The following is an 11749-nucleotide window of genomic DNA, read 5'->3' on the forward strand; positions in this document are numbered from 1 at the left end:
TACATCGTACAGGGATTTTATAAGAATAAAGTGAGTATCATAATGATACTACATCCTGGGAGAAATTTAGCTTATGGAAAAGTTACAAAGATGGCATGGAGAGTTTCCACATTCCACTCACCCAGGGTCTCCTAAAGTTACGTCCCATTCCAGTGGTTCATCTGCCAAAACTAAGAAATTCCAAAACTAGAGTACTACGATTTAACTTCAGACTTCACTTGGATGTCACTGGTTTTTTTCCTCTTTTTCTGTTCCAGGATCTAATCCCACAATTGCATTTAGGATACTCTTAACAACATATCTAACATTTACTGGGTAAGCACTGTCCTCAGGGCTCATCTACCTCAACCCGTTTCATTGCCACAATAACCCTGTGAGGCAGGTACTAATACTACTCTTCTCCCCCTTAGATAATGAAATTAAGACTTCAGAGGTCAAGTAACGTGCTCAACACTACACAGCTAGTAAGACCAGACTATAGACTGTTTCCCCCAATGACCAACCAGTACAGTCTCTCAGGAATTTAAAATACCAAGAAAGTCTTAACAAAAGAAATCTGAATTACAGTTTTTCATAATAACTTGTCCTCTAAGATCCCCTGGATCTTCTCTCACACACACACACACACACACACACACACAATGAACTGAGCACCTCCCCTGACTGGCCCCAAGCACACCACAGAAATGGGCTCAGGGAGGGAACAGTCTGGTTTGGCAAAGACACACGTCAATGGGCAAACCCAGGACGGAGGGGGAAGCGAAGGGTCGGCACAGGGTGCTAAGGGACACAAAGGAGGGGCCCCTCACCCAGGAGGTGGTGGGGACTCTTGAAAGCTTCCCAGAGGAAGACATATGTAAACTACGGCTTGAAGGTTGAGTTGGGACCAGCCAGGCAACGTGGCAAAGAGGGCTGAGTAACGAGAAGACATTCTAAGCAACGAGAACAGCGTGTGCAAAGCCTGGAAAGAAGCCGGCACGTCGTGGCTGCAATACAGAGTCTGAGGAAAGGAGAAGAGAAGTAATCTCAGTGGGAGAAGCAAGGCCAGACCCCAGAGGGCCTGATACATCCCTTGTGCTACTCCAGGTCACCACAGGCTAGGCTACAGTGACAGACAACCTCAAAGCTTCATTGGCTTTGCATAACAAACACCAATTTTCCACGCAGGTAAAGTCTGATGGAGGCAGGGCAGCCCTCCTCCCTCCTGTAACTACGCCTTCTAGAACAGAGGCCTGGGATGTCCCCTGCAGAAGAGAGAAGAGGTACACTGGGCCCATAGCTCTTAACTTCCTGGGCATGGAAGTGACACGTCACTCCCCCTCATATGTCACATGGCCCCAACCTTCATGGCAAGTCAATGTAGCCTGTGTGTCAGGAAGACACAACGCCATGGTAAATGACGTTCTGTGTCAACCCCACAATGCTCAGGAATTTGACTATTTCCCCCTTGGGCCCGGAGGTGCACTCAAAGTTTTAAGCACAAGAATCCCATGGTCTAATTTGTGGGTTTGAGGGCTCAGTCTGGCTGTAAGAAGAAGCAAACAGAGAAAGGGATGACAGGAAGTGAGGAGGCTAGCACAGTTGCAGTATTTGGCATGAGGTGACAGATCAGGGACCGAGGCATGTGGGAACAGAGAGAAGTGGATGAATTTGGGACACCTGGGTGGCTCAGTCGGTTAAGCGGCTGCCTTTAGCTCAGGTCATGATCCCAGGATCCTGGGATCGAGTCCCGGATTGGGCTCCAGGCTCAGCGGGGAGACTGCTTCTCCCTCTGCCTCTGCCTGCTGCTCCCTGGGCTTGTGCTCTCTCTCTGTGTCAAATAAATAAATAAAATCTTTTAAAAAGGAGAGAGAGAAGTGGATGAATTTAAGAGCTATGTCAGAGAGAGAGTTGACAGAATTCCCTGAGTGACTGTACATGGGAGGTGAAGAGAAGAATGAGTAGAACATTAGGAGAAAGAGGAAGGAATTAAGGAAGGAGCCCGAGATTTCTGACATGGACAGCCAGATGGCTGGTGGCCCCAGGCCTGGAGGCAGGGAGAACCGCCTGGCTTACTGGATTTTGTAACTGGGCAAGCAATAGAACACAGGGGTAGGGAAGGGCCTGCGTGAAAGGCACAGGCAAAGGCCGGAAAATTAAATCCTTATTCTCTGCAATGGGAAGTGAACAGACAACGCCTAAAACTGAAAAAATCAAATAGGATCAACATAACCATATTCTTTAGTGATATCAAAAGAAAAAACAAAATCATCCAAGAGAGTTTCAAGTGTCTCCCTCCAGGGCTGGGGGAAAAACCCAGGGAATATGGATGGAAGACTGCCATTTTCCTAACAAATTCTGTAGAACTACAAGTCTTTAAATAAACTATGTGCCTATATATTTGACAGAAATGACTATTCAAAAGAAAAGACTGGCTGGTGCCAGGTGTTGCTGCCTTCAAGAGGTGTCTTTGACCCCCCTTATACAGAGGGGTGTCCACCAGGATTTCGAAGGGCACCATGCTGGGGAGGGGGCTGTGCCTCACCCTGCCATAGTCTTCATTCATGCTATGCCCCTGAACTTGATCCCTGGAAAAATCAGAGGGGGCTTTCTAAGGAAGACCATGTTCGGTCTAGCTCTTGAAAAAAGTCCTAGAATTTCCCAAAGGAAGGAGCACGTCAGATGGGTGGTGAGGGTGAAACCTGGAGGTGTGACAGAGAGAGCTGTGTTCTGGAATGATCATCGCTCTGTTTGGTGGCCCAGAAGACAAAGGCAGTGACCCTGGCATGGAGACGGAGGTTCCATCCGGGTAGCTAATGGAACTGTTTGCTGCGGGGTATTCACAACAGGAGGTCCAGGGGCCACCTGCATCACAGTCCTAAGGATTATTCATTGCTTCTCCATCCTCAGCAGGGGGTGCATCTGCATTACAGTGTGTCCTCTCAGTGAATCTTGGACACAGAAAAATTTGAGAAACGCTGGTCAAGCACAAGGAGATAACATCCTAAAATAAAGTAGTGATGGTATGAAGGGAAAGGAGGAAATGGTCATCAGACTGGGGGCCATGTAGATAGCAAGGGCCTGTGGCATCCAGAGCTGGCCCCACCAACAGTCATGGCAAGTGGCCCTATTGCCTGCAAAGAAGTACAGAAGATGGGGGGGGGGGTGTGGAGAGGGAGGTGGGAGGGGGAGGCGGGGGGAGCAGCGAGGAGGGACCAGCAACACCCAGCACTTCCTGCCCACCCTTCCCATCATTGCTACCTTGGAAAAGAACCTCCATTTCACACAACATGGGATGAAAAGTACTGACTTCTAGTCTCAGCTTTCCCACTATCTGTTTGATTTTAAGAAAGTCATTTCATTGCTTGGGTCCCAGGTTCCCCAGCCATAACACGGGGTGGTTAGATTACCAAAGGCTACTTCAAATCTAACCCCCTGAAAACAACAGTGGATGACATCCAGAATCTAAGAAAACTCCTGCAAATCAAAAACAAAAAAACAAAACACACACACAAAAAAAGAACAAAAACAAAGCAAAACAAAACAAGAAAGAACCCCAATAGAAAAATTGGCCAAGAACATGAACAGGCAACTTACAAGAGAAGAAACCCCCTCAAAACTAACAAGGATACAAAGAGGTGCTCATGCTCATTAGTAATCAGAGAAATGCAAATTAAAAGAACAGGTGTCACTTTAGACTTGGTATTAGATTGGCAAAAGAAATGGAAAGCTGGATCACATCTCGTTTGGCAGGGCTGTGGGGCTGTGGGACCCTGGTGTGGTGCTGAAGGAGCATGCACGGGCACAGCCCACCTGGAGAGCAATCTGGAACCTCTCACGGCCAGTGTGTGCCTCCCTGTGACCTAGCAAGTCTGCTGAGGCCCATGTGTGTCTCCCACAGGGACAATCACACCGGTCTGTAGTGGGACCCGCATGAGGATACCCAGTGCAGCAGGCCCGAGGAGCAAGCAGGTGGAATTTACAGAGTGCTACGGGACAGTTACAAGCAACTGACTAGATGTACATATGGCAACATGGATGGATCTTAAAAAACGATGCTGAGGGGCCCCTGGGTGGCTCAGTGGGTTAAAGCCTCTGCCTTCGGCTCAGGTCATGATCCCAGGGTCCTGGGATCGAGCCCCACGCGGGCTCTCTGCTCCGCAGGGAGTCTGCCTCCCCCTCTCTCTCTCTGCCTGCCTCTCTGCCTACTTGTGATTTCTGTCAAATAAATAAACAAAATCTTTAAAAAAAAACACACACACAAAAAACGATGCTGAGTGGGAAAAAAAAAGGAGGGGGAGAACCCTTTATAATACTCAAAATCCTGAGAGCACACAAGTCCTTACAGAGTCCCACAGGGCCCTAGATGATCTCCCTCCCCGCACACACACCCCTGTAACTCCCTGATATCATCTTCCACCCCTGTCCCCAGGGCTCACCCTGGCCCAGCCTCACCGGCGCCCTGCTGTTGTTAACACACGCAGGGCCATGACCCTGCAACAGGACCCTTGCACCGGCGGTTCCTTCTGCCTGGAATGACGAGCCCTCAAAATCCCACTACCGTCCCCCCCCCAACACACATATACTGGGTCCCCCTCACTCTGCTCTGTTTCTATCTGAGATAATGATCAATAAGTGAAAAGTGGTAAGTACTCTCTCCCCACTTCCACCTTCATCACGAGAGTATGAGTGTGACTTTCTGCATTTTATGCACGGATGCCTCCCAAGGCCTAGAACAGAGCCCGCCATAAAGGAGGCACTCCAGAAACTTTTGTTGTCGAATTGAATGATTACAGCACCATACCACTTACACACGCGGCAAATGCACCTTTTTTTTTTTAAAGGTTTTATTTATTTGACACAGAGATAGAGAGTACAAGTAGGCAGAGCAGCAGGCAGAGGAAGAGGGAGAAGGAGGCTCTCCACTGAGCAGGGAGCCCGATGCGGGGCTCCATCCCAGGACCCTGAGATCATGACCTGAGCTGAAGGCAGCTGCTCAACCAACTGAGCCACCCAGGCGCCCCGCAAATGTACCTTTTAAAACGGTCCCTGGATGTCATCCACGGAACGGTGAGTGAGTGTGAGGGTAAAGGATATTACATTTCAAAAGGGATGGGTGTTAAGGAGGGTAGGTAGTGTGATAGCGCTGGGTGTTATATGCAACTAAATTAATTGATTCATTGAACACTGTATCAAAAACTAATGATGTACTATGCCTTGGCTAATTGAATTTAAATAATAAATAAATAAGGGCCCTCTCATAGGAAAATTATGAGGAACGCTCCATTTATTGAGGAGTGTGCGTCACTTAAGTTTGTGTACCTGGGATGAACACAAGGAGGCGACAGGAAAGTAGTGTCTGGTGCCCCCCAGCACCATGGGCCATCAGCACCTCTGCTGGGAGCTCCCCTTCCTGCCAGCTGCTTGCCTTTACACTGTAGAATAAGTTAACAACTCCCAAAACCTTCCTGCAGCCTTGAAAGATGTTACTTATTGTCCCATTGTGTGGATACAGAAACCAAGGTTTAAAAGGTTAGCAGTTGCCCTGTTTCATCTGGCTAGTACCGAGGCGCAAGTCTCTCTGATGTCATGTTTCGTGTTTTTTCTGCCAATGTAGTCTGCCTCTCTGCATAAAGAAGACGTCCGTGTTACAGAAATCGACCACATTAACTCTCCCAGGCTTGATTTCGTGTGATTCTGCCGTCAGCTCTTTCCTGTTGCGAACCGCTCATCTCTTGGATTCAGATTTAAAACCTGTGGACTTGATACAGGCTGTCTGAAAGCTAACGTTAGAAAATAAGGCCAAACAAATCATCTATTACTATTAAGACTTTAAAAGGATTATCTGTTCTTTGCAAGCAGCCAGACGGTGGAGACAGCTCGCTGGCAATCTGCTCTGGCAATTACAGTTCTGATCTTGTTGAGGGGTGAGGCGGGGGACCCGGTGCAAATGTGGGGCGATCTGAAGGCCATGCTGGGTGTTTGACAAGGATCAGATTAGGAAAGGGTGCAGGCTAACTGGTTTCCGAAGCAGACTGACTGTTTAGGCCAAGAGATTAACATTTAAGAAAAATACAGTCTGGTATAGGCCTTGGGTCGACTAGGCTGCCAGGCCCTGCATTCTTTGAGGTGACTGTGGGCTCATCCCCAATCAGCACAGTGGTCAGAACAGGCCTGATCCTTTGATCTGGTCTCCCTCAGAAGCAGTCATGCCTTCTAGTTCTTCTTCCCCTCCCTGAACTTGGCCCAGTGCGGGCTCTGCACAGTGAGAGCTCCGTAAACCTCTCTGATCTGCAGCCCCACTGAGGGTCAGACAGGCACTACTTCACGGGGATACCTTGACACCATACAAGCCTCCTACTGGGAAGCCTCTTTGGGATTGCCAGGTTCCAGTGAAAACGCACTCAGGCTCTTCTCGTCTCAAGCCCTCACCCCACCCAACAAGCCACAAGTAAAAAGAAATCACCATAATGATCAGTGTTACCAACACACAAGCTGCATGGACCTTGGACACATTGGAATCTCTGAGGTTCTCATTTCCCCTCCAGTTAAAATTGGGATTGAACTCAGTATGTAGTCCTAAAATTTAGAGAGTATTAGAACCTAATACAATCCCTGGCACAAAGTTGGTCTTTGAAAAAATGGTAACTTTGGGGAAAGGATGAGCCCTCCTAGCAGCCCAGGTACACAAACCTTCCCCTTCAGGCGGGACTCAGACGGCTAACTTCACCTGATGCCTACCAGCTGCACAACCCGAAACAAGAAATTTCAACCCTCGAGGCTTTATTTTGTCATTAAGAAAAGCAAAGGCCAAAGGCTCAGTCGGTTAAGCATCTGCCTTCAACTCAGGTCATAATACCGGGGTCCTGGGATTAAGGCCCAAATCCTGCTCCCTGCTCAGCGGGGAGCCTGCTTCTCCCTCTCCCTCTGCTCCTTCCCCTCCACTCCACCGCACAGCTCACACTCTCGCTATCTGTCTCTCTCAAATAAATAAATAAAAATCTTTAAAAAAAAAAAAATAAAGGCCATGCACAAGAGCTATTCCTTCCACCTCCAAATTTTGATATTTACAATTATGAGTTTTAGTGCAAAAGAACTCTACGAGCAGTGAATTTTTCTCTAGACCTTACAAAGGGCTTTTGCACCATTTTATTTAAGCTCAAAAGGGAAAAAAAAAATGTTTGGAGAATGAGACAGAACCCTGTCCTCAGACCTTGAAATCCAGGTGGAGAGTCACCTAACCAAACAATAACATTACAAGATACATTCTGCGCACATAAAGATACAGAAACTGTAGCTCGTAGAAGAGAAAACAAATCTCTCAACCTGGAGATGCTAAGGGGTGCTTCAGCAAGGAAGAGACACCTGAGCTGGGATTTCAAGGATGGAGGTTAAGGTAAGAACATTTCAAACAGAGGAAAGCATGTGTGAAGTCCCCAAGAGAGTGAGGGCATGATACGTGGAAGGATTTGTAAGGATTTGCTATACTGTAGCTACAATATAGGCAGAAATGTGTTGCAAAATAAAATGCAGGAGACAGAAAAAACCCAGATCATGCAGGATCTTGAGGGCCATGGAGAGAGTTCTTGTATTTATCCTAAAAATTACAGAAAGTCGTTGAAGAGCTTTAAGCCAAAGGGAGATATGATCAACTGTGAATCTTTAAAATTTAAAAAAAAAAAAATGATTCTGGTAGGAACACCTGAGTGATTCACTCAGTTAAGCATCTGACTCTTGATTTCAGCTCAGGCCATGATCTCAGGGTCATGAGACAGAGCCCCACGCAGGGCTCCATGCTGGGCATGGAACCTGCTTAAGATTCCCTCTCTCTTTCTCCCTCTGCCCTAGCCCCGTACTCACTCTTTCTCTCAAAAACAAAAAAACAAGACAAAACCACTCTGGCTACGGCTGTGCAGAAAACAAAATCAGGAGGAGAACACAAGGATATAGGGAGACAGCTGGGGGATACTGGAGGAGGATCAGGGTTTGGTGGTGGTGGCTGTGGGGATGGAGAGAAGTGGCTGATGAGAGAAGCCCTTAGGAGGTAAAGGGAGGGGAACTTGCAAAGGACTGGATGAGAGAGGGAGGGAGGGAAGCAGGTGGCAAGGATGAATTCTAGGTCTTGATGTACACAAGTGGCTGGATGGTCTGGTCCTCAAGGGTATGCTCAGAGCCAGAGCTGGGTTTTACTCTTGGGGGATGTATAGAGCATCAGAGAAGAGATGCCAGGGGCAGCGGGTGATTTGGGTGTGCTGCTTCAAGGCTTTGGAGCTGTGATTGCTGAGATAGGATTCCTCAGCGAGTAGTCAGCTGAAGCCACAGTTATGTGTGAGATCACCTGGAGAAAAGAGTATACAAGGAGAAGAGAGGCCTAAGCAAGCCAACATTCAAATGAGTTTGGGGAAAAAAAAAAAAAAAAGGATGAATCAGCAAGTGGCTGAGAAGAATAAGAAGGAAGAGAAACAGGAAAATCTTTTCTCAGACGCTGACAAATAGTCTTTCATCGGCTCTGCTTTTTAAAAGAAAACCTGAAAAAGCAAGCAAATTGCCACAGCCAAGGGGAACGATTAAAAATGAAGAGGCTCAAATATTCCTTGAATATAATGATTACTCCTTGGCTTACCAAGAAGTGCCTCTTATCAAAATTCTCACTTATTAAGGTAGATTGTTTATTCATTCATAAAGTCCACACCACGCTTCCCTTTAGATAGACTGTACTTTCCCACCAACTGACTTTGGGCTTGGCATATGACAATGGATGTGGGCAGATGTGATATATGTTGCGTCTAAGCAGAAACTCAAAATATGCTTTCACATTGGCTCCTGCTCCCTTGAGTTTCCATCCTCTGCTGTGAGAGCAGCATGTCTCTTCAGTTGGGATCCTGACATGAGAGGGTACAAAGAGCAGAACCCAACCCAGTGACGCCCAGCAAAGGCAAGGTTAATTCAGCCTTCTGATACCATGAGCTGGAAATCAATGTATGTGATCTTTAACCACCGAGCTTTGGGGGTATTTGTGAGTGCAGCGAATGATGACTAAGCCACTTGTCCACAGTGCGAATTCTTTAAAACTAAATCTAATTATTTTTAACTGCAGTAAAAAGAAGCAAAGGGATTCTGTCTAGGACATATTATACACCTGGTGCTAATAAGCATTTTATGGATGCTGTGTCATTTTAATCCTCACAACAATTATTTGCATGATTTTACATGAACAAGCTGAGGCTCAGATAAGCTAAGTGCATTCCCCACAATCCCAAAACTAGCCATGAGTGGAAATGGAACCAAAAAATTCACCCGATTCTAAAAGCCGATGCACTCTCCATACCGCCATATGAAAGAGTTTGCTAGAAATCAGACCCCGATCTCCTCCATGGGAGTAAGGGAAAAGCGGATGAGCCATCAGTGCAGGCTCCCCTCTACTCACATCCGTGGGTCCTGTGCTGCTGTTGAGCAAGGCCAGGGGGAGGAAGCAGACGGAGGACCTCCGCAGCCCTGGATCTGAAATCTCACGTTGCCACAAGCTCCACCCCTCTGTTTCACCAGCACTACTGCAGCTCAGAACTTGGAGGCTCTAAGGTGCAACTGAGTGCTCACGTCAGCTCACACTAAAAATTGAGAACAAAGGTGTCTTTCATCTCAGTCTCTATAGTCATGTAACCCAGGTGACTTTTTTTTTTGAAAAACCTTACTATGATCAACCCCCATGAATTCAGCTTGGTTTTTCCATCTAATCCTTGGTGATGGAAACCAAATCTGCCTTCCTGAATCTTGGGACAAAATTAAACCTTTAACATGTCAAATACAAAGGTAAACAAGATCTAGTAATCACTTATCAGTATCCATTTGTCCAGTGAGTTTTGTGCTCTGCCTAGAATTTATCGTTGCCTTGTAGATCCCCTGAAGGGAGCTGGCGGGGAGGTGAAGGTGGTGACATGGAGTGGAAAGGCAGAGGCTCTAAAGTTAGACAGGTCTGGCTTTCAATCCTGCTCTGCCTCTTACTAGCTCTGTGACATTGGAACCTTGACTTTATCTCTTCAAACATCAGTTTCCTTGATGCAAAATGTGGATGAGGAAAGTAAATTCGGTGAGTTGTCTGGAGACCAAATGAGATGGAATGTTCACTTCTCCACTGTGGATCACTGGCATCTGCCTTGAGCTCCAAGGAGACTCAGTGGCCAGGATGAGAGCCCTAAGAGCGGCATCTTCTACTAGTGGTTCTTTTCCCCTGGCACACACAACACTGTGTCATCACCATCATCATCATCATCATCACCATCATCATCACCATTTTCATCACCACTACCACCATCATCACCACCACTATCATCCCACCACCATCACTATCACCACCATCATCACCATCACCATCACTATCATCACCATCAACATCATCATCATCACCACCACCATGACCATCATCACCACCACCATCACCATCTTCACCACCACCATCATCACCATCAACATCATCATCATCATCACCACCACCATCACCATCATCACCACCACCATCACCATCATCACCACCACCATCATCACCATCAACATCATCATCATCATCACCACCACCATCACCATCATCACCACCACCATCATCACCATCACCACCACCTTCACCACCATCACCATCACCATTATCATCATCACCACCACCATCACCATTATCACCACCACTATCATCATCACCACCACCACCTTCACCACCATCATCATCACCATCACCATTATCATCACCACCACCATCACCATCACCATTATCATCATCACCACAACCATCACCATGATCACCATCATCATCATCACAGGCACCAACATGCCTGACACCAAACAGTGAACAACCACTATATTTTTCTAGGCTTCTTGCGCACATTACCTCTAACTCTACAACCTTGAAGCAAAATAAATCACATAATACTCATTTTAGAGATCAGCAAACTGGAAGGTGAAGTGGCTTGCTGAAAATCAGAATTGGTTCTCCTGATGCCCAGGCAACTGCCTTTCCTACTCACGGCACCACCTCCTGCTCCTGGCTGCTAAGCTGTGTGCCTCTCTCCATGGTTTTTAATGAGACCTCTGAGGATAACGAAAAACAACAACAATAAACACACACACGAAAAAACATATTTTCCTATCAAGACCACCCAAACTCTCAAAAAAAGTATTGACTGAAAGGCTTATACACCAAAAACTACAAATCATTGCCAAGAGAAATTAAAGGAGATCTAAATAAGTGGATAGCCCTCCCTCGCGCACTCGCCCGCCCCCTCCCTCCCTCCCCTCCCTTCCCCGGCAATAAAAAAAAAAAAAAATAAATAAATAAATAAGTGGATAAACATTCTGTATTCGTGAATTGGAAATTTCAATATTATTGAGGTGGTCATTGGCATCCAAATTGATCAATAAGTTCAACAACACAAAAAAAATTCCAGCAGGCTTTTTGCAGACATTGACAAGCTGACCCCAATATATGCATAGACATGCAAAGAACCTATAGCAGCCAAAACAATTTGGAACACAGTTGGAGGATTGTGCTTCCCAATTGCAAAACTTACCATAAAGCTACAGTAATCAAGACAGTGTGGTACTGACCATAAAGATAAACATATATATCAATGCAATAAAACTGAGAGTCCAGAAATAATCCCTTATAATTATGGCCAATTGATTTTCAACAAAGGCACCAAGGCAAAAGGGAAAAGGATAATCTTTTTAAAATATGGTGCTGGAACAACTGGATATCCACATGCAAAAAATAATAATAATTTAT

Source organism: Martes martes (assembly GCF_963455335.1).
Source record: "Martes martes genome assembly, chromosome: 15".
NCBI classification, from domain to species: domain Eukaryota; kingdom Metazoa; phylum Chordata; class Mammalia; order Carnivora; family Mustelidae; genus Martes; species Martes martes.